At 34.2% G+C, this 20649-nt stretch overlaps 1 long non-coding RNA gene across 1 annotated transcript; it reads right to left on the reverse strand.

The window, feature by feature from the left end:
- Positions 1 to 4730: 4730 nt before the first annotated feature.
- On the reverse strand, positions 4731 to 17697 carry LOC100541498. Its single transcript, XR_002111894.2, has 4 exons — positions 17517 to 17697; positions 12384 to 12520; positions 9846 to 9958; positions 4731 to 4818 (listed from the first exon to the last, which is right to left on the reverse strand). It is a non-coding gene; the product is annotated as an uncharacterized LOC100541498 (long non-coding RNA).
- Between the last annotated feature and the right edge of the window lie 2952 nt (positions 17698 to 20649).

The following is a 20649-nucleotide window of genomic DNA, read 5'->3' on the forward strand; positions in this document are numbered from 1 at the left end:
ATCAATCAAACTGTTTCAAATTTCTTAGTTAAAAAAAATAAAGGCATTTCTTATGGAATTAGATGCTCAATACAGCAACTAACTGGAAAAACAAAGGAAATTAAGCATTTCCCTCTGGCCCATCTTCGGAAAACACTGTATTCCTGGCATTTTAACAGACTACTCCACATTCTCTAGGTCCTTAATCAGACATTCATATTCTTTATGGCATTAAAGGAATAATTTTAGAATTTTCAAGTATTTTTGTTAATTTATGTTCTCTGAGTGAAATAAAAACTATTTCACTATTTTTTTTTCCTCTTTAAGAAAGCCATTCTTGCCCGTTCTCTGACCAGTTTTCATCTTATTAAAAAGAAACCCAGTACTCTACTCTTCATAAATGATAGAAATCTCTGGAGAATAACAAAATTAATAATCCAATTAAGTTTCCCATGATCCCCATTTTTTCCCTTCTTGTCTTGTATAAAGAATACAAATATGGGGCTAAGATGCAAGAAGCATAGTGCAAGAGGTTCTGTTTCCCAGCTTTTTCTTGCTTTTTCTCCTTTGTCTGCTATAGTTCAACATGATGCTGCCACACCAAATCACTTGATCGTAACACACCAAGAAGAGAAAAAAAAGCCATATTCCCATACGATGGGCTAAGCACACTTCACATTTACTACACAGATCATCACCCCTGGACAAGGCAAGGTCCAGGACAGATGGCAGTGGTAATGTTAAGGACCAGCTGCAGCTCATTAATCATGGATGTTCTGCTGGAATGTTCTATCAGATGATGAAACCACTAAATTGCTTCTCCTGCACGTAAACTATAAGCTGTGACATAAGCCTTAAGAACTTGTACTGTGGAGTATAGTCTTAAACATTAGGGCTTTTTTAAAACAAAACAAAACAAAAAAAACACACTTTTCTCCTTTGTAAGGAAAAAAAAATGCAACACCACCTAGTAGTTATTCCTTCCCAGAATTCCCAGAGTTCTAGAAGTAAAACTAGCTAAAAAAGGCTAGAAAACCTACATGTGAAAACATAGGTTTTTTATTATTCCTTTGATTACTAGCACCATATACGTCCCATTTCCTACACAGAATGCTCTGGGAGAAGGAAAAAAAAAGAAAAAAAAAGTTACCGTTAAGTAAAACACCAGTAAATCTAACAAAGAAGCACTGGATTTCAGAACTGAGATACTTTTTTTCTTTACCTTTCTTGAAAATGGCTTTTCAACACAACACTCAGTAAGCTAAACAGAAATTTTGCTGAGTGTCATATGCAAAACTGTGTCTGAGTCAGTTTTTGTATGGTATTTGATCTCTAAATTTTTTGCTTTCTTCGAAATTCAAGTGCATTATCTTAATTATCTTAATTCATTAAAATCATTATAAATCTTTCCCTAAACGCTTAAATATGAAAACAGTAATTTTCTTTAAAATCAAACGTAATTATGTTTATTCTTATGTACATGAGAGCTCAATTTCTTCTCTTGTAAAGATATCAAATTAACAATTTAAGCAGGAAACAAACCCAAATTTAACTAGTATTAAGTTGATGATTGGTGAACAGATTTGACTAGAACACCTCAAGCACTGAAGTTCAAAGTACTTAACTAAAAGGAGCTATCCCAGCAAAAGAGTTTATAGATAGAAGTAAACAGGATTTGACACACCGTCACACCTCACTGTAAAAGTTAGCAATAATAATTCTTAGTTACAGAAGTCAGTACTTTAGGACAAAGTTCCCAAGTGACTTCAATAAAAGAACTGCATCAATGTCATCCTTCTGTATTTGACTGCAGTCGCCAAGCAGCTCTCAACAGCATTATTTTTAGGTCTTTATGTAGTTTAACATACATATATATTTTTAAGGATCTAGTCATTTTCAACTGTTGCTAACATAAAAGTGAGTTCAGAATGCCTGCTTGCTAAACTACACTTAATATGAGGTAGGACTATATCATTTACTAGAATTCACTTTTATTATACTTTCCCCCTCATACTACCTGAAAATTAGAGTTTGTCGATCACATGCATTTGTTTTGCAACATCCAAAAGAACACAATCTCTTCATGATCCACTGATCTGTTGCAAGTGCCTTAAAATTTCTCAAGAGTCCTAGGTTATCTTGAAATGACTTCCTTTCTTCAGGAAAGATAAATTTCAGCAGTTATCAGATGAATGCATGACAACCATCTAACCAGCCTGCAGATTTAGGAATCCACATGTAGGCTGAGAAGATGCCTGCTCACACACGCACACACACAGAGCAGTTTAAATGATGCTAAAGAAGTTACTGTGGGCAGCACTGATAGAGGGCTCGTTTGCCTGTTCCACTAGGTAACACAAAAGCTTGAAAAATACCTTACATAATATTTCAGTAGCACTTACATATTCAGCTAACAGACGCCATAACAACCAAGCTTGTGTTAACATTCATGTTAACATTCATACACATTATCAAAAAGAACTTACATAACGTCATACTTGATTTCTGATTTCAGTTTACAGGAAAGATTTGGTGTAACAGTGTTAGAATTCACACAGCCTAATTGTATTTAGTAGCACAGACCAGATCAAGAGAAAACTTAAGACTGAATTGTATTGCTGCAGCTAGATAACGAGCAAACTTTAGGCACAAATTTAAAAGAATGTTATTCTGACACTGAAGTTTATTATTGACTCTAAATTTTTTAGGTTACTAGCTACATTTTTAAGTCACTGCTCTACACTGAATTCTGTGCTATTAGAGATCTACATTCTTGTTTATTTTTTACAGATCCTGTGCTTTTTGCTTTTTTTTTTTTATTTTTTTGTTCTTGTTGTTTTGTTTTTTTCTGCTGATCAGAGCACAAATTGATAGGGAGGCCTACAAATATTTCTCATCTGCGCATCTCTGTAGATCTGTCCTGATTGCAGTAATTACTAAAGGAATTAATTCATCAGCTCTTGTGATTTTTGAGTAATCAGCCACTAGATGGCAGAAAAATGCAGTTTAATTTTCATACTATGGATAATGCATCCAACAAATCTCTTGTATATCAGATGTCAAGTATATGATGTCTCAATGTCAGATAAAATATCCGAATAAAGCTGATTATTTTTATCTAGTATATGTGCTACCTTGACTTTTCTCTTCTGCTGTTAAAACTGAAGAGTGTTTTAAATGTTTGAATACTCAAGTGTTAAAACAAATAAAACTCCCTCTGAATCTCATTATTTTGGAATGTACATGAGGAGAATAGGAGCAATCTCTTCAAATATATTCTGTTATCACAATATTACCCCATTTACAATTAAAAAGATAGATTATGTGGAGAAGGTAATTTAGTATCTACGTGTTTCTTGGCCACTTTTCTACTCAAGAGTTAGACAGTCAGGTAGTGGGAAGAATGAAGTAGAGAATATATAAGAACTCCAGCGAGTTTGGCAGGGAATAAGAAGTCTGAAGTAAAATTCTCAGTTTTCACATATGACTGACTCTCAACTAAAGCCATGTATTAATAAAAGAAAAATCAGCAAGGATTGTTGTAACAAAATTATATGTACATTAGGAAAATGTATGCATCTCTATAACCTTATTTTTGTAAAATGAAATCCTGTTTCACAATTTTTTCAAAAATGTGCAATAATAGGTTAACCAGTTTTCTTCAATTCCACTGTCTTTTCTTTGTATTTCCTTATCTATTTTTTTCCAGCTATTTCCATTTTTCTAAAAACTGAAACAAAATGGTTTAAAAATAAAACATATGAGAAAATATAAGGATCTGATCAGAAAGGATAGTTATCATAGGAAATAAGAGAAGTAATAGAAATCAAACTGTTTTACAGTCATCCACTTTGTTTCCTCATTCTGACCTTACACGTTCTATATTAGTATGCGTACCCCTAAAAAAGCATTAATTTAAAAATCAACCTAATAAAAAGATAAGGATTTTTTTTTCCAGACTTATTTTTAGGACAATGGTTAAACTTATTTTAGTGTCTTAAATTCTTCTATATAGTTACAATTTCTAGTCATAAAATTCTAACTCAATTGAAATCTATGGGATTTTTGTTGAGATCCTATTTGCCAACTCTAACAAGAACTTACTCTTTCAGATGGCACACGGCATTACTGAGAAAAGAAAAGTATAAGACTGCAAAATCTGGACAGGAGAACAAGCACCATATATTGTACAAAAGCTGAACTCTAACAGCACAAAGAAAGCAAAAAATGGCAATAAAATTACTAGTCTTTTTCCCCTCTGTCTCTCAAATAAATTGCTGTTGAAAAAAACAGAAGAAATGGAAAAAGGAGGCACATCGTGTTTTGTCTTGACCCAAAAATACATTTTCAAAATAGGGAGCTAGAAACCTCAAGTCTTCTTTGGAAGTTACAGAATCATTCTTCAGCAACAGGTAAATTAGCCACTGATCTGGGAAGAAACATGCTTGTGTGGAATATTTGATTCTTAAACTGAATAAATCTGGTAAAAGAAATTTACAGCTTCTTTTGAACTCCCCTTAAAAAATACTGTAAAAGGAAGAGATCAAGTTTTGAAATATCAGTCTTGCCCTACATGAAGATGACTCAAAATGGAGGAGAATTTTAGCATCTTTTTTGATTCTTGAAATAAGAAAAAATATATTGAAACAATTGAATATTAAAAACCAATTTGTTTCACAGTTTCATGATTAATGCGATGGTTAAATTACTGCTCGGTACATAATACCTAAGTGAAAACATATTTAGAAGAAAGCTTCAGATAAGTTACTTACTGAAGTAAAAGCCAAAAGTTCCTCTTCAGTTAATTTGTGTATTGGATTGTTCTTTTGGAAGTCTATACTGTAAAAAAGGAAAAGAATATAAAATAATACTGATTTATTCTTTAGCACACAGCTATGTAGAATACATCTCTCAAACTTGCAGAAATCTAAAGGATGTTCTAGAAAAGAGTTACAAATACAAATGGTAGTGCGTAGTTGTAACGCTGTAACGTGATGGAAAACAGTAATTAGGAGGGTGGCAAAATCCTAGGCTACAGGAAGTAAGGATAAGCCCAAATGCAGTAGCCACGGACACAAAAACAAAGAAAAAAAGCTGCTCACTCTTGGAAGGCCTCAGGTAGGAAAGGACCTCTAGCAAGATACCCTTGCCTCCACTGTCAACCCTTAAGTGAGGTCAGGGAAGGGGAGGATCCTGGCTCCACTCCTTCTGGTCATTCAGGGGCACGGCATGCACCTGAGCCCCCCTGGTTTGTCCTGCCTGCCCAGCAGGTGTTCAATCACTGGTTCAAGCCATGACTTGGCATTTCCCCTACAGTACTGTGCACATACAGAAGGTGGCCAACCCTTCAGAGCAGTCACAGAAGAAAAGAATCATTTCACAGGACAAGGATACTTAATGGTGCCTTTCCCAGGCCCATACTAACCTGAAATGTCTTACTACATTCACATTTACAGGATTAAATTTTATCTATTCTGAACAGCTTTAAATCCATTCCCTATCAGAGATCTGTTTTCAGTTAAAATTCAATGGCTAACTGAACACAGATTCTGCAAAGCAAAAACATGCTAATGCTCAAAAAGTGATGAAGGATAGTCTCAAACATACACTCTCTGCTCATTCAAGGAATATAACCACAGGAGTACAGCTCTCAACTAACTGACATTACTAACTTTTTGTACAGCAAGGGGAACCCAGAAGAATACAGCGATGAGAATCGGAATTTTTTTTTCCCAGTTGGACGTTACTGTATTGATAATAAAGAAATTTGGTTTACAACTCCATATGGGTGTACTGTCTCCTTTAACAACAGCCTATCAGCACCTACAAAAATACTACGAGATACCTGCAAGCAGCAGAAAGAGAAGCAGCAAGGTTACAATTCAAGTTCCTTGTGAAAACAAAAGATATAAAGTGAAGATACATCCTAATCATACTACAAAGTATACGTAATCATCAAACCTATATAATAGCTACATACACACGCTTAAAATCAGGATGTTATTCCTTATGACATGAAGCTGTTGTGAAGTTTAAGTAAAAAGTACAAATGTAGTATATTAATTGTGATGATGTGTCACAGAAATTGTCCTCCTTTCTTTACGTACTTTACTTTGTAGAGAAGACTTTCCTGCAATCTAACTTTATTCTTGCTATACAGTTAATCCTTTATAGATAACTACCTTTGCTGTCTAACGAGTTTACCCAGTCTTTATACTTAAGTATATTTAGCAAGACTATATATAAGTGAGAAAAGAAGACTAGACTGCCCAATGTGTTTTATTTATTCCTCTAAAGAAGATGCATGATAAAGTAGTAAGAGGTAATTCTATGAGAATGAAGTGAAGCACTCAAGGTGGGAAAACAATTGACATCATTCAAGCACTCATGACTTTATCTTTACATGCCCAGAAGAAAATTAATCATATGCGTAGCAGAGAGCCAAAACTGCTTCCTGATGGCATAAGTCTCTTGCACTTTCCACCTCCATTAAATGGAGGACTAAGGAAAAAAAAGTTCTCATGAGAGTGCTGCTTCAGCATTTCTGAAACTGCAATACTTTAGGTACCACTAATATACATCCAACTAGAGCAACCTAGGAATGAGTGCAGATGAGGCGTTCAGGAAGTTAAGCTATTTGACTGAAATACATTTCATTCTGAAGAAGCAAATGGCCATTTGTTCATAGGACTTCAGCCAAATGAAGGTATGCTGAGAGACTACAAAAGCATGATTAGACCCACTTTGGAGATTCAATTTCCTATTTCTATTAGAAGACAAGATCCTTCTCTTCATCCTTTGCAACTCATTAAATCTATCATTCAGTAGTTCTTTTATTTACGTTTTGTTACTGAACTTCCACTAAGCTTGAAAGGGGAGACAACACAAAATCCCAAAGTAAACTGAAATGTATGCTCCATTTTCAAATTTTTTTTTTTAATTATCTATTAGAGAATCTAAGGGATGTACGGGAGCTGCTCTCTCATTTTGTTGATTAAAACACTAACATTTAGAAGTGTTATATAAACTAAAATAGAGAATCTAGAAGAATACCAGGTTTAGAGCTGATAATTATTCAATCCAACGGAAGCCAAAAGAATGAGCTGCTCAAGCTCAAATTCTAATTATCTAACTGCAGTCCTTTAGAGTTGATGATTTCATTGAAATTTCTTTTCTTCTTCTTAGTAACAACAATAGACCTCTGATCAATTGATCAAATAGTTCTACCCTATAACAAGCACCTAATAAAGCACATTGTGTGGAATAGTGAGAGAGAATGGGCATTACTGATGAGAATTTTTTGAGAAAGATACCCACAACTTTCCTACACATCTGTAAGGAATAACATTAGTGGAGTAGCTGAAAGATGACTTATACAGTGAAAGTAAGCATGAAGAGATCCTCTAAGTCACATTGAAGTAAATGTTTGTCCCCTGACTCTTTCTTAAAGACCTCCCACGCCAGACATTCCACACCCTCTTCATGCACCTTATGGTGATGTTTCACAACATCTGGTACTACATGCACGATTGCAGCCACAAGGAAATACCAACTATGCTTTTGGTAGAATAGTGATGAGTAAGGGCTTAGAATAACAAGCAAAGATTTGGCTGAGCCTTGTCACTTCCATGACTATCAGCTACTATATTAATGAAGCTTTCCCCTTCTTCCCACATAAAATAGGTGTGTTACCAATTTTTTATTTATTTATTTTTTTAAGTGTTAGACAACACTGCTAGGAAAGCAACCTGCCATATATTACTTTTTCTCTCTTTGAGATATTTTTTTCCATGGAAACAGGAAAATAATGCAGAATTTTTGTATATCCTAAAAATACATTGATTCAGGCAGAAAGGTTTCCTTATTATAGAACAGACTTTTGTCACAGTTCTTTGAAATGTATAGATGGACATCTTCCAGCTCAAAGCCATTATAAAATGGTTTTAATTTCCATTTCTTCCAAATCCGTGTTCAATTCAAACACACACAAGTACAATAAAGCAACCTTGAATGATAAAGAATGAAATTGTTCTAATGATTTTCCATACCAAATCAAATCTAAAGCTATATTTTTTTTATCTGAATCTATATAAAGAGTGGAAATGTAGCTGTGACATAAGCATTTATGACAATAAGAAATGAGCACTCTTTAAGCAGATAAAGAATCTTGTAGTAAGTTCTACTTCACAGCAAGAAAAGTATTTGCTCAGCAAATCAGTAAAAGCTAGACTGCCAGTAGTTTGGAGCTTATAATCAATTATTTAATCCGATTAGTCAGATTTACAATAGCAGCATAATGGATAAAATTGGGAAGGTGAGATACTACAGTCTGAATATAAGACAATACTGTGTTAGAAAATGAACCAGACATAAAAATGTTTCTCATGAAGCAGATTATTTACAATCCCACTCTTTACTCCTCTCCTTTTCTCTCCAAATTGGATCTAGATGTGGCCTTGAATAGAAAGAAAGCTTAAGTCTCTGGAAATAAAGAAAATGAAAATAAAGAAAATACAAAGTCACAGTACATATTCATGATTTTTTCACTGCAGTGAGTGGGCTGAATGGTTAAAGGGCATAGCTGAAACCAGAGATGCAGAACTTCATGCTTCACTTGAATCTAGCCAAGCAAACGTCTGGGCCTTCATAAAGCTGCAGTCTGAGAAATGGGTATAAAAAGAAAACAACTTCCTCTCCTCTAATAATTTTCACTGCACTTTATGAAACAAGAAGGGGAGAAATAGCTGGAAACTTTGATAAGTGAGCGGGAAAGGTTGGATGGGGTTGAAAGGCATCAAGATTATAACGTAAGCTACAGAACAAGCAAGAACACACTACAAAGGAAAAATCATCAATTTCTGGGTTGCTAGCTGAAGCCACTGAATTCCCTCACTGCCCTTTGGCTTGCTTGTTATTGCTGTCACAATATATAACAAAGATGCATCTTAAAAAAATCCATGTGCATAGAGAAAACAGGTCTGTCTGAGACTCGGGAGCTTGAGTTCTCTCACTGTTCTACTTCCAGCCTTCTTTTGGGCTTGACAAGGTATTTCAGCAGTACTGCAGATTCTATTGTTTTGCAAGTTACAGATTAGAACATTGCTTTAGTGAAAGAACAATGAAGAATGATGAATACCGTAACAAAGTGACTATTTTTAGCTTGCCACACAAATACTTTTGAAACAATCACACAGAAAAAAAGTAAGATAAACTTTCAACTTAGTAGACACTTGTTTATCTATAAGAAAACCAGGATTTTCATTGACAGCTAGCTTCCTATTTTCAAAGCTCAGATTGCTTTTACTCTTTTATGCCACTTCTAAAACCACACAATGCAGAACTCCTTTAAATCAGGAAAAGAAAATGCAAGTGCAAAACCAGAGGAACTTTGTATTACAGCTTGTAACTGGCAGTAGACATTCTGAATCTGTACATGTACTCCCACTGTACTGAAAAGAGGGGGCAGAGTTTTTCTTGAAAGATATAGATGATTTTCACAGTAAGATAAGCATTACAGACTCTGAAAGATATCCTCAAAAATTTAAGAAATGTCACCTCAATATTTGAAAGATGATTAAGTTCAGGCACAAAGAAAAAGAGACTTTCTCCAGGATAAAAGAATGATTTAGTCATTAATGAAACACTGCTGAAAATCTCTTCTGGACATTAACATTTACTCTAAAGAAACTAAAAATGTGTTTTTATTTTTCATTTTTTAAGCTTTTTGGACACACTATACAAAGAAAGGAAAAAAAAAATCCCATCAGCTTCCCACTTTGTTATTTCCTTACCACAAAGATTCGTATGAAGGGAGGCTGGGAGGTGTATTTATTTATTTTTAAAATGTAATTAAAGAATTAACTTACCAAATTCCGAGGATTACAGCAAGCTCTTCTGCACACAAATCAGGTACTTGGTACTGATTAGCATCTGCTAATTTTATCTCATTAAGCACCGTATCATCATTTAAATCACAATTCTGTTGAAGGAGAAAAATACTTTTTAGAAGTATTTAAAAGTTGTGAAATATGATAAAAAGTAGTTTCAAATAAATGCATGCCTTTAAAATTTGAGAAAAAAATTTTTTTTTTTTTTTTTGAAAAAAGGTAACACAAACATCAGAAAATGACTTAAATGGAAGGAAATTTGTAATCATCTTGAATCCTATCCTATCGTGATTATTCTTCTTACTGAGACAATGGAAGAAAGCATAATTCAAACCTTCTTTGCTACAAGTATGTTCATTGTTATGTAAAAGGCCAATGAGTTACAGCATTCAGGGACACTTTAAGGTTACCTGAATATTCTTCTTGTTAAATAACAGCTGAAGAAGAATTCACATTTCAAATGGCTGCACACAATATTATTCATAATCACCTTCTCTATTATACATAATCAGTTTTGTCTTGTCTATGTGACATTAAAGAATTTCTTAACACACAGCGTTCAGGTTAGCATTCACAGACTGCACTCCAGGATTTATGGATTTATTTTTAAATCTCAGCAAACTGTAACCAAATAAAGCATGCCTACTGCCAGTAGAAGGGAATTCCTTACACTGAGAACAATTTCTCCTTTCTTTTTGTTTTTAAAAGCATATTAAAAACACAAGAAACACAGACAAAAAGGAAACAAACAACCTACAGAACTAGCACATTCAGAGCCTCTACCTTTTGCTAGTGAGGTAAAAATGAGCGCCCACAGGAGATTTAAAAGTGAACAGGAAGGCTATGAAGTGGATTATTTGCATTCAACACCAGGATTTTTATCACTTTATAGATGCAACTAAATCATGATTTGACAGAGAATGCTCCGGAAGTCACTGTTTTATTTTTAAGAGGAAATAAGAGATTCCCAATCAAAACATATATTTAACAACACTGCCATTTGCTTCTCTTAATCCTTGCCCATGCTATAGTGGTATCTACCACTTCCAGAGGCAAATGATTTTAGAACAGAATGCTATCCTAGTATAATGATATTATTTTATCAGATGTATCAGAAATTACAATTTATAAAGCTATTAGTTAAAAATTTCCAGCTTCTGGTCTACATAACTTTTAAATTCCACCCTGTATAAACAGTATGATTTCTACTTCTAGATTAAAAAAAAAAAATATCAAATCTTATTCTAAAAACAATAATAACAGATCTGAGTAGGTAAAACTAAAAAAAAAAATAACAAAAAGCATTTGATTAAGTACTATCTTATATCAAGTGTCCTCATGCAATACCTCAAAAGCCTGAGGTTTTTCTTACACAGACACACTGTCAGTCTAACTGAATGTGCACTTCCAGATCTTAAGAAAGCTGATCTGTGAACCAAACTTTGAATTTATCATCTCCAGTATTTATTCTGCAACATAATAGTTTTCCTTCTAGTGCAATCTGAGATATTTTAGCTGCTCAGCACCAGAGGCAAGAAGGAAATTCTTGGCCAGACAACAGTCCGCTAAGTGGTCACATTGCTATAGTGGTTGCATTTTTATTGGAGTGAAATTTCTGACAGTTTAATTGCAAAATAACCCGTTCAGCCATCTTCCTAAACATTAACAGAGGAAAAGCTTTAGAACTAAGAACTTCATGATAGGAGAATGAAAATTAGAAGGTGTGAGTAGCCACAGCTTGGCCCTTATACAAACTGGCAAAGACAATTCTATCAGGAAATTCTCCACTAATCCAGAGCAATTCCGATTTTGTAGAAAAATACAATATTTTACTTTATCTGCAAATAGTACATATAAAATAGGATTAGTGAAAAGGGAAAGACAATTCCTCTCCAATAACTTTTCAGCATTCTATACATCTTCCATAAACTTTTAAAAGAAAGTCTACAAGGTACGTTGAACATCTAGGCTAAAACTGAAGCAATGCTATTGTCAGTAGCTGCTGGCAAACAGAAAATAGCATTAACTCCAATTTTGCCTAACAGGACTTCAAGGTACATCCAGCAGCTTAAGTACCTTAAGACAAAATTTCTTGAAAGTTTCTCAGATTTGCACAAAACTCAACTCCCTTCCTGCAGCCAAAAGCACTCAAGTAATGTTTAATGCTGCATCTCTACTTTTCAGAAAGAGAATATATGTTTATTTAACCTATCTTTATTTTGAACTTCATGTTTTCAATTTAGAAATAACAACATTGTTAAATTCTTTTGCTTAACAATCATCAAAGTCTGTCACAGCATAACCTCTTCATAAAGACTCTGCAGCTTGAAGAATATAGACACTGTCTCTCATCTTTTTCCCAAGACTTCCAGAAATTGTACATTCCTTTTAGGCACCACACACTTTCCTCTTGTAAACACCCAAGAAAAAAATCTTAAAAACATTTTCATTAAAATAAGCTAAAAATTCTGAATGCACTTTAAGAAATAAATAAAACAATTCCTCTCAAATACATACCATAGTTAAGTTTTCTAGAGGAGTAGGTGCTGGGGTTAGCTCACTATGAGGAGGGATACATTCCTCTGATCTTTGGACATCCAGTATAAGCTGTGCTACATATTTTTCCTGAAATCGTGTTCTCTTTCCCAAAGCACCTACAGAAAATTAATAAAAGTTCATACTAGTGATCACTAAAAAAAAACAGTAATCCCATTGTATCCCCCAAAAAGAAACATATTGTGAACCTGTAATATTTACCAATGTTTTAACTGCATGATTTGTTCGCAATAAATCCTGGGTTCTCACTACTAGCCACAATGTATTAAAAAAACAGGCATTACAAATATATTAATACATCTAGATGTGTCCTGCAAATCCTGTTTAGGTAAAGTCCCCGCAACCCACTATGCTAACTCTTGAAAACCCATAGTCATCCAAATTCAACAGTTTCCTACTCTAAAATACTAGCAATAAACTGCAAATAGTTGTTCGATTTGCCTGATAAACATTGCTGAAAACACAGAAACATTCAGGAAAATAAAAATCTTGTAACATCTTACAAAAGGACAACATTTCCCATGGAAACAGTTTAATAGAGTCTGACTGCCTCTTTTGATTTGTAGAACCTTTGTAAAAAACGATCACAAACTGTATTTTCCAGAGTCCATTAATTTTGTTTCTAGATCTATGTCAACTTTTAAGGACAACACTTAGACGCTTGAACCAAGTATGACGGATGGCAGAAAAATAGGGAAGGAATCAAATTTTGATTTTTTTTCTTGTGTTGCATCTTTTCCATGCTCTTTTCTATCCTTCTCATCTACATCTAATGCACTAAATAGCACCTGGCAAATTCAAGGATAAAATTATTCTGGGAGTTATTGAAAACCTCTTGAAAGAAATGCAGTACTAGTAACATCCAACACAAGTTCACAATGGGAAAGTTCTGTTTAACAAATTTATACTCCTTTTGTGATAAGGTTGCCACCTAGTCGGTCAACTTTATTAATCTTCCTGAATTTCAGCCAAGCTTTTGGTGCTGTTTCACGTAACATCTTTCTGAACTAAACATCCAGTATACAGCTAGGCAATAACACAGTGCAGTAGGTGAACAGCTGGCTGATGGGCCAAGTTCAAAGGATTCTAATAAACAGTTACATCACACTGGTGGCCAATCACTAGTGGGTTTCCACAGGGCTTTCTTTAACATTTTCACGAACAAATTGGGTAAAGACTTGAAGGTATATTGAGAACGTTCAGATAACAATAATTTGTACTGACTCCCTCGAGGATAGAGAGACCTTGACAAAAGGGCTAGGCAATAACCAACTGCATGAAGAACGGCTGAAGTCACTTGGCTTGATTATCCTAGAAAAGGCAAAAGAGAGGGAAGGCACCATGATGGTCTATGGTTTCGCCACAAGAGAAGCAGAAGGGGAGGCACTGATCTCTGCTTTCTGATGAAGTGACAGGATCTGAGGGAACAGCATGGAGCTGCATCACAAGAGGGTCATGTTGTGTGTTAGGAAAAGGTTCTTCATCAGAGGGTGGTGGAGCCCTGGAACAGGCTGCCCACAGCAGTGGTCATGGCCCCAAACTACTGGAAATCAAGAAGCATTTTAACAACACTCTCAGACAATGGGTTTGAATTTTGGGTGGTCCTGTGTGGAGTCAGGAGTTGAACTTGATGATCACTGTAGGCCCCTTCCAATGCAGGCTGTTCTAGGATAGCCCACAATTTATTTATTTATTCAGGAAAATACCTTAGTTGATGTTATTATTATAGTACGCATATCATTTAGAGACATAAATGTAGTTCACATGACATTTTCTCAATTATGTTTTACAGGCACAGGTCATCATTTTAAATATTTCAATAGCACTGTGTGGAAATCATCTTAAAGTTGATTGTTCCTTCAGTTCTTTATTAGACACTGAGAAAACTTTTACTAGCTTAGGATGGCAACTGACAACAAACGTAGCTGCTCTTCCATTAGAAACCTGTTTCCAAGCTGCAATCAGAGAACTTGAGAACTTAAAATAACAAAATCCTACAGAGCTAAAACCTACAAAAACTGGAATTTGCTTGTTGACTGTTATACACTACTCAGGTATGCAAAACATAAGAAAAGGAGAAGTGAACACTTTCCCACTGTTCTTTTTGCAGAGCCAACTGAGATTAAATTGAAGTTTCAAGTTTTGTTGTAGTTTTGAAAATTTGCAGAGTATTAAAAGACAACTGAATGTTCATCTGTTTAGGGGATAAAGGCCAGGGGATGAGGCCATCATCTGTGAGAATCATCTGGCACAAACACTGTAATAGCAGTCATCCCTTTTTCTTCCTTGAGGTGGAAAGAGACCATCAGGGAAATTAAACAGATTACTCCTTTTCTGCCAAACACTCCTATTAATGGAAAGCCCTGTGTTAAGAGTTCAGGAAGTAATGAAAAAGGTCCTAGAAATATCACCTTCTAATCACACTGTGGGGGGACCAGATGGAAAGAGAGAGACTAGCCTGCAATTTTTTTTTGTTTTTTTTTTTTTTTTTTTAAACTACAGTAGCACTCAATTCACAGTTTTAATAATCTTTGTAAGCCTTTATGCTGTAATCCACTTCCTATCATGCCTTACTGTTTAAGCCACTAAATAAAACACTCACAAAGCTAGCCATGTTACTGTTAAACTTACTTATCACCACCTAGAAGTTGTGATTTTTTTTTTTTTAATGTTTTTGAGACAGCTACCCCACCTCGTCGTCCTTTCCCCCCCCCCCCCCCCAACCGCAAAGTATTCTTTGTTATTACAGGGAAAACACTTATCTATTTTCCAGATTAAAACAAATATCACATGTATTTATGTTGAGGAAAAAAAGTGCTTGCTTTATACTAACAGAAAGAATCACAAAATAGAGGGAATCCAAATATCAGAGATCTTACTGTCCCATGTTAGAAATTCCCACAGATGCATTACAGGGCATGAAAATAATATGTGGATTTCAGGCTGTAGCACTATCAATTTTTCATATGATCTTCAATTTATTTTGGATTACCAGTCTTCCACTTCACAGTAAGATTATATGCGAGAAGGACCACAGCCTTCTTTCTCTAGGAACTGTTTCATGGAGTTATTGATGATAACGACTCATTGTGAGGGACAGAAAGATGCTTTTTAATAAACAATGAATATAGGACAGACCTGGATTAACAGAACTAAAAACTAGATAATTCACATGTTTTTAAAATAACACTAGAAAAACACAGATACTGAATTTTTTAAGAACAGCATAAGTTTCCATGCCGTAATAAAATATTCAGCCAGTAAGGATTACAGCCATTAAAGAATAAAATACTCAAAAATCTGTTCCTAAAAAAGGAAATTCCTTCCAAAACTCTTAAAAATATCTTTACATAGGTTGAATTTTTACATTAAAGCAAAGTCTTTTTTGATGATGTCATATTCCATGCGCTTAGCCAAATCGTGCATGTCAAATTAATTTGTCGAGAATGCCAGCAATTCCCACATGTTCAGTTCATTTCATTTGCCTTCAGGTTAGACATCCTTCATAATAAGTCTAATAGATTTACGGAGATAAACCATAGAACTTTTAGGAGTTTCACAACAATATTTTTCTAAGAGACTTTACCATTGCAATCTCTCTGTGGGACTTGCATAAATTCTTGGAACGGTTATCAAAAATAAAAACAATTCCAAAGCATCCAGACTTCTTGTGTGTCGTTTCCCCCCCACCCCCCAACTCTTCTAACAACAGCTTTTTTTTTTTTCCTAGGTTAGATTTAGGGAGATTACTCATCAAAAAACTGATTATCTCATTTGAGGAATATATAACTGCAAGTTGAGGAATATCAGTGAATAGCCATCTGGCACTTTGATTTTACTTGTTCTTAGTTAATTAAATTTTTATAGTTCGAATATCATGAAAGGCACTGATGTTTTTAATATAAAAAATAAAAAAAATCAAGGAAAATGTGGCTTTTTTCTTTTTCAAGAAACACTTCACAATTTTACTTGTCAAACATGCAGTACATGTTGCATAGTGGAAAGAATAGGATCAACTGAAATAGAATTCATTTGAACAAGGATACGGAAATTACTCCTATGTTTTAGATAAATACCACCAAATATATTCAACTCAATCACAGTTGCACAAAAACAATGTCACAAGGTTTTCATTACAGATTTTTAAAGTTAACCTTTAAAGCCTTAGAATAAATGAGCAAGGAGTTCTACAACAATTATAATATATTATTTTTAATTAAAGTATTAAATTGACAAAAGATCTACAGAGGGGTAGGAACAGCTCCAATCTAAATATAAAGAAACAGTAAGCTTCGTGGCATAATAGGTTCGGAGGCTGCAAGTTTCAGTTCTTCCTATTAACAAGTCTATAGAAAAAGAAATGGGTACAAAGGCTTTTCCATTTCTTCCCACGAACACTCAAAGGCCCTCACACTGAAAAATGGTGAGCTTTGTGACATTTTGTTTACTTCACAGAACCAGGTAGAACAAATCGTCTCTTATGTATATATGTAATTTTAAATAAAGTTACAAGTGCAGCAATCTGATCTTCCTGACTCCAAAGAAGTGATTCTGAAAGGATGATTATATGGTCTCTATAGTGATTTTATGATATGTCTGTTTGTGAGTAATTTGAGTTTTTCTACTTATTTCCTGCTGTAACAACAGTCCTGAAAGAAACTTTTAAAAGTTACTTACATGGAGGTCTAGACTAGTGGCATGAAAGGTGAAAGACTGAATCATATCATCATTCCGAGGTCTTTAAAACCACCCCTACCTAACACAAAGATGCATCCATCACCACATCAATTAGATTTAGGAGTCCCCTAACAGAGACAACTAGACCTAGAATTTGATTGATTAATGAAATGCAACAAGGATCATAATACTACAGGGTCAGACCCTCATGTTAAGGATGACACTGTAATTCAATGGTATATTTTTCTTCCTCTTTCAAAGCAATGCTAATTCTTAGAAAAGAAGCAAGTCCTACCTGCTTAGAAGCCAAGAATTCTCAAAATGAATAACTTTTTTTCAGACATACTTAAAAAAAAAAAAATCAACTGTAAGTTACCTAGGTCCAATCACTTTGATAGACTGCGCATGCAAACTTACCTGTTAGATTAATCTGCAGTTTTGCAATGTCTTTAGCCGTACTGAAACACTGTTTAGCTTTCTTGTACTCATAGTAATACAAAAATGTATAGGCACACTCAAGATTGAACTGAACTGCTAAGTGCCAGCCTTCATCACCTGCGAACAAAGCTTCTGCTTCAGTCACTACAAATCAAGAAGAAAAAAAAACCTATCAGGACTCAAATCCTAGAGAATGATATTTTAAAATTGCATTTAAAATAGTAGGAGAGGAAGTCTGTCATGATTAAAATTAACCTTCATACATTTAAAAATAGAGCGTATAGAAGACATGCCCATTAAAAGCATTTTTTAAAATCTCGTTACTCAAGGCTACAGCTAGAATAAGAACAAAAGTTTAATACTCTCTTTTTTTTTTTTTACAATAAAGCTGAGCTAAGATGCTGGTTTTGGAAAAAAATATATAAATCTATTGTTGAAGGACATGGTAAAAATCATAGGAAGTCAGAATAAAGCCTGTTGAAGCAAAACAAATCCCCGCCCTTAGTTAGTATACTTTAAATGAGAAAGTTGAAGTTTGGCCAGTAGATTGAGGACTGAATTGGGACTTCAGACTCTTCAGTCTTATTTTTTTTACAGTTACTGATTTGCTCAGTGATAACGATCATATCCTCCACCTGAAAGGCAGAAAATACCTTGGGAAATGAATCTGAAAACTTCAGAAAAGATAACTTCATATTTTTTCATCCTTCACAGAATGTAAACACAGCAGAAATGCATCTAAGTAATGCATATTACAAAATCATCTGAGTCTTTAATATTTTTGTCCACATTATTAAACTTACTTTGTTTTTCTTTAAAGAGATAATGCCCAAAGGACCATAATATCTTTCCAGGAAAAGCTTTTTTCACTCATTTTATAAAAAAAATGAGTCAGTAAATGGTTTAGAACATCAGTCATATTTACTTGCTTCCCACACACTCTAAATACCACTCTGACTGTTCTGAAGGAAAAAAATAAGATGTTTTCTATGAGGTTTTATGGAAAAAAAGAAAATGGAAATTAAATTTTTATTTTTATTCAAATTTAAGTGTAGATTTGCACTGATTTTTAAAAACACTTTGAGTGACTAAATCCTGAAAGTCTATTGTCAGTGCAAAAGAGCTTACAGGATAATGAATGTGCATGTGCACAAATGGAAATGTCACAAGAATGCAACTTCAAATGATTTTGATTCAATTTCAAATAAAAAAATAGGTTATGGCCTACAGTCAGACATCACTTCTTCATTTTTCAATAGCTAACAAATTTTAATAATTTGAATATAAAATTAATTGTGCTAAAAGCATATACATGCTACAATGAACTAAAAAAAAAAAAGCATCAATATTTTTACGTATTTGAAACATTCACTATGGTTGCTATGACAACTAAGACCTGTGAGTTCTGACAGCAAAAATTGGAATGATAACCACAAAGCTTGATACATTTAGGCATTTGAAACTTCAAAGACCTTCGTAGGAAGCTTCACACCACTACTTGTATAAATAAGCTGGAAAAAAACATCTCTGCCAATCCATACCACATTTTAGCATAGAACATTGATGAATGGAAAGCAGCATTAAGCCTTCCAGGTTTTGCACAACAGCTGCTGCAGAACAGGGAATCACCACAGCTGCCTTATATTTAGGTGATGATGCTGAACTTACAGTTGAGAGCAACATTTTAAATGGCTTCCCTCACAAATTTGAACTTTTTTAAAAAAGAGCAAACAGTTTCCCCGTCAAGTTGATTCAGCAGATAAGTTACTTAAGCCATAATCAAAGACTATTTTGAAGGCTTAGTAATTATTTTATGGAATATACAGGCACTTGTTTGAAACTCCAGATGGCTTTAATGAATTAGAAGTTTAATAAACTGCATCTAGAAGCTATGGGCAGCAGAGCCAGCCTGGAAAAGCTCACTATGCATCCAAGCGTACTTTGCATCATCATCTCTGAAAACCAGAGACTGGTCATCAGAAACAGGTATCTTAGTATTTATGCAGTATGTATCACATGTAGCATCCTGTACAAGATCAAAGTTGCACAAACTATTATATTTCTTTACTCTAGCCAGTACCATCTAATCAGCGAATTTAAAGCAACTCTAAGATTACTTCTCTTTTAGTTTCAAGTCTTTCAGTATTTCCAAGAAGGAAATGTAACAACCAAATAACTACCACTGATTAGCCTATCAGAGATCCCATTTTATCTGCTACTTAACAGAACCAAAGAATATTTTGATGTGTTCCACACCCTTCAGCAAAGTCGACATAACAAAATCATTCTGTCAAACAATAACTGCAGTACTCAAATAGAACTGCAAAACCCCTGGCATCTAAGTATCTTTGATGCTGGACATCTAAGAAACACATATTCAGAACAAACAACAAAACTTTTCTGGAAATGAGTAGGATGAGACTATATACAGTCTCTTTATTTTTTTAAATATTACAAACATATATCCCCAATTTTTTTTTTAAATCTGAATGAAGCACAGCAGCACCATTTGCTTCATAGCATAGAATTTATAATTTTATGTAGCTATTCAGAAAATATACATTCTGTACATACCAAGTGATCAAGCCTCAATACCTGAAAACTGAGCAGCAACAATTTTGTTTCACCCAGTTCATTCCCAACCATCAATATAATCTTCTCTGGAACAGTTAACCATCTACCATGATGTAATTACAACTATTGATTATTTTTTTTAATATATGCATCAGCAACGCTCCCAGCCTTCTATGAATAAAAATCCTGAAGTTTGACTAAAAAAATTGAGCAGAATTTAATCTCAGATTCTCATACTTATGCTAGATAACACTGGGCATTAGTTCAACATTCTCTAATGAAGTCTAACCAATAAAAATACCCAGGTTTACATCAAACGAAACAAAACCTTCCATTCCAGTGCTTTCATCATCCACTAAGAGAATTAAGTCATTCCTTTCTTTGCTACAAAGGATCCAAATAAAACTCTGTTCCATTCTATTACTGCACTAACAACATTTTTGTTACTTATTTCAAAGTTTTCCAAGGGCTAAAAACCATTCCATACTTTTTTTTTTTACATCAATTGCATGTCTTGAGCTATGTATGATTCAGATTA

The sequence above is a fragment of the Meleagris gallopavo genome, chromosome 2 (genome assembly GCF_000146605.3).
Source record: "Meleagris gallopavo isolate NT-WF06-2002-E0010 breed Aviagen turkey brand Nicholas breeding stock chromosome 2, Turkey_5.1, whole genome shotgun sequence".
Classification (NCBI taxonomy): domain Eukaryota; kingdom Metazoa; phylum Chordata; class Aves; order Galliformes; family Phasianidae; genus Meleagris; species Meleagris gallopavo.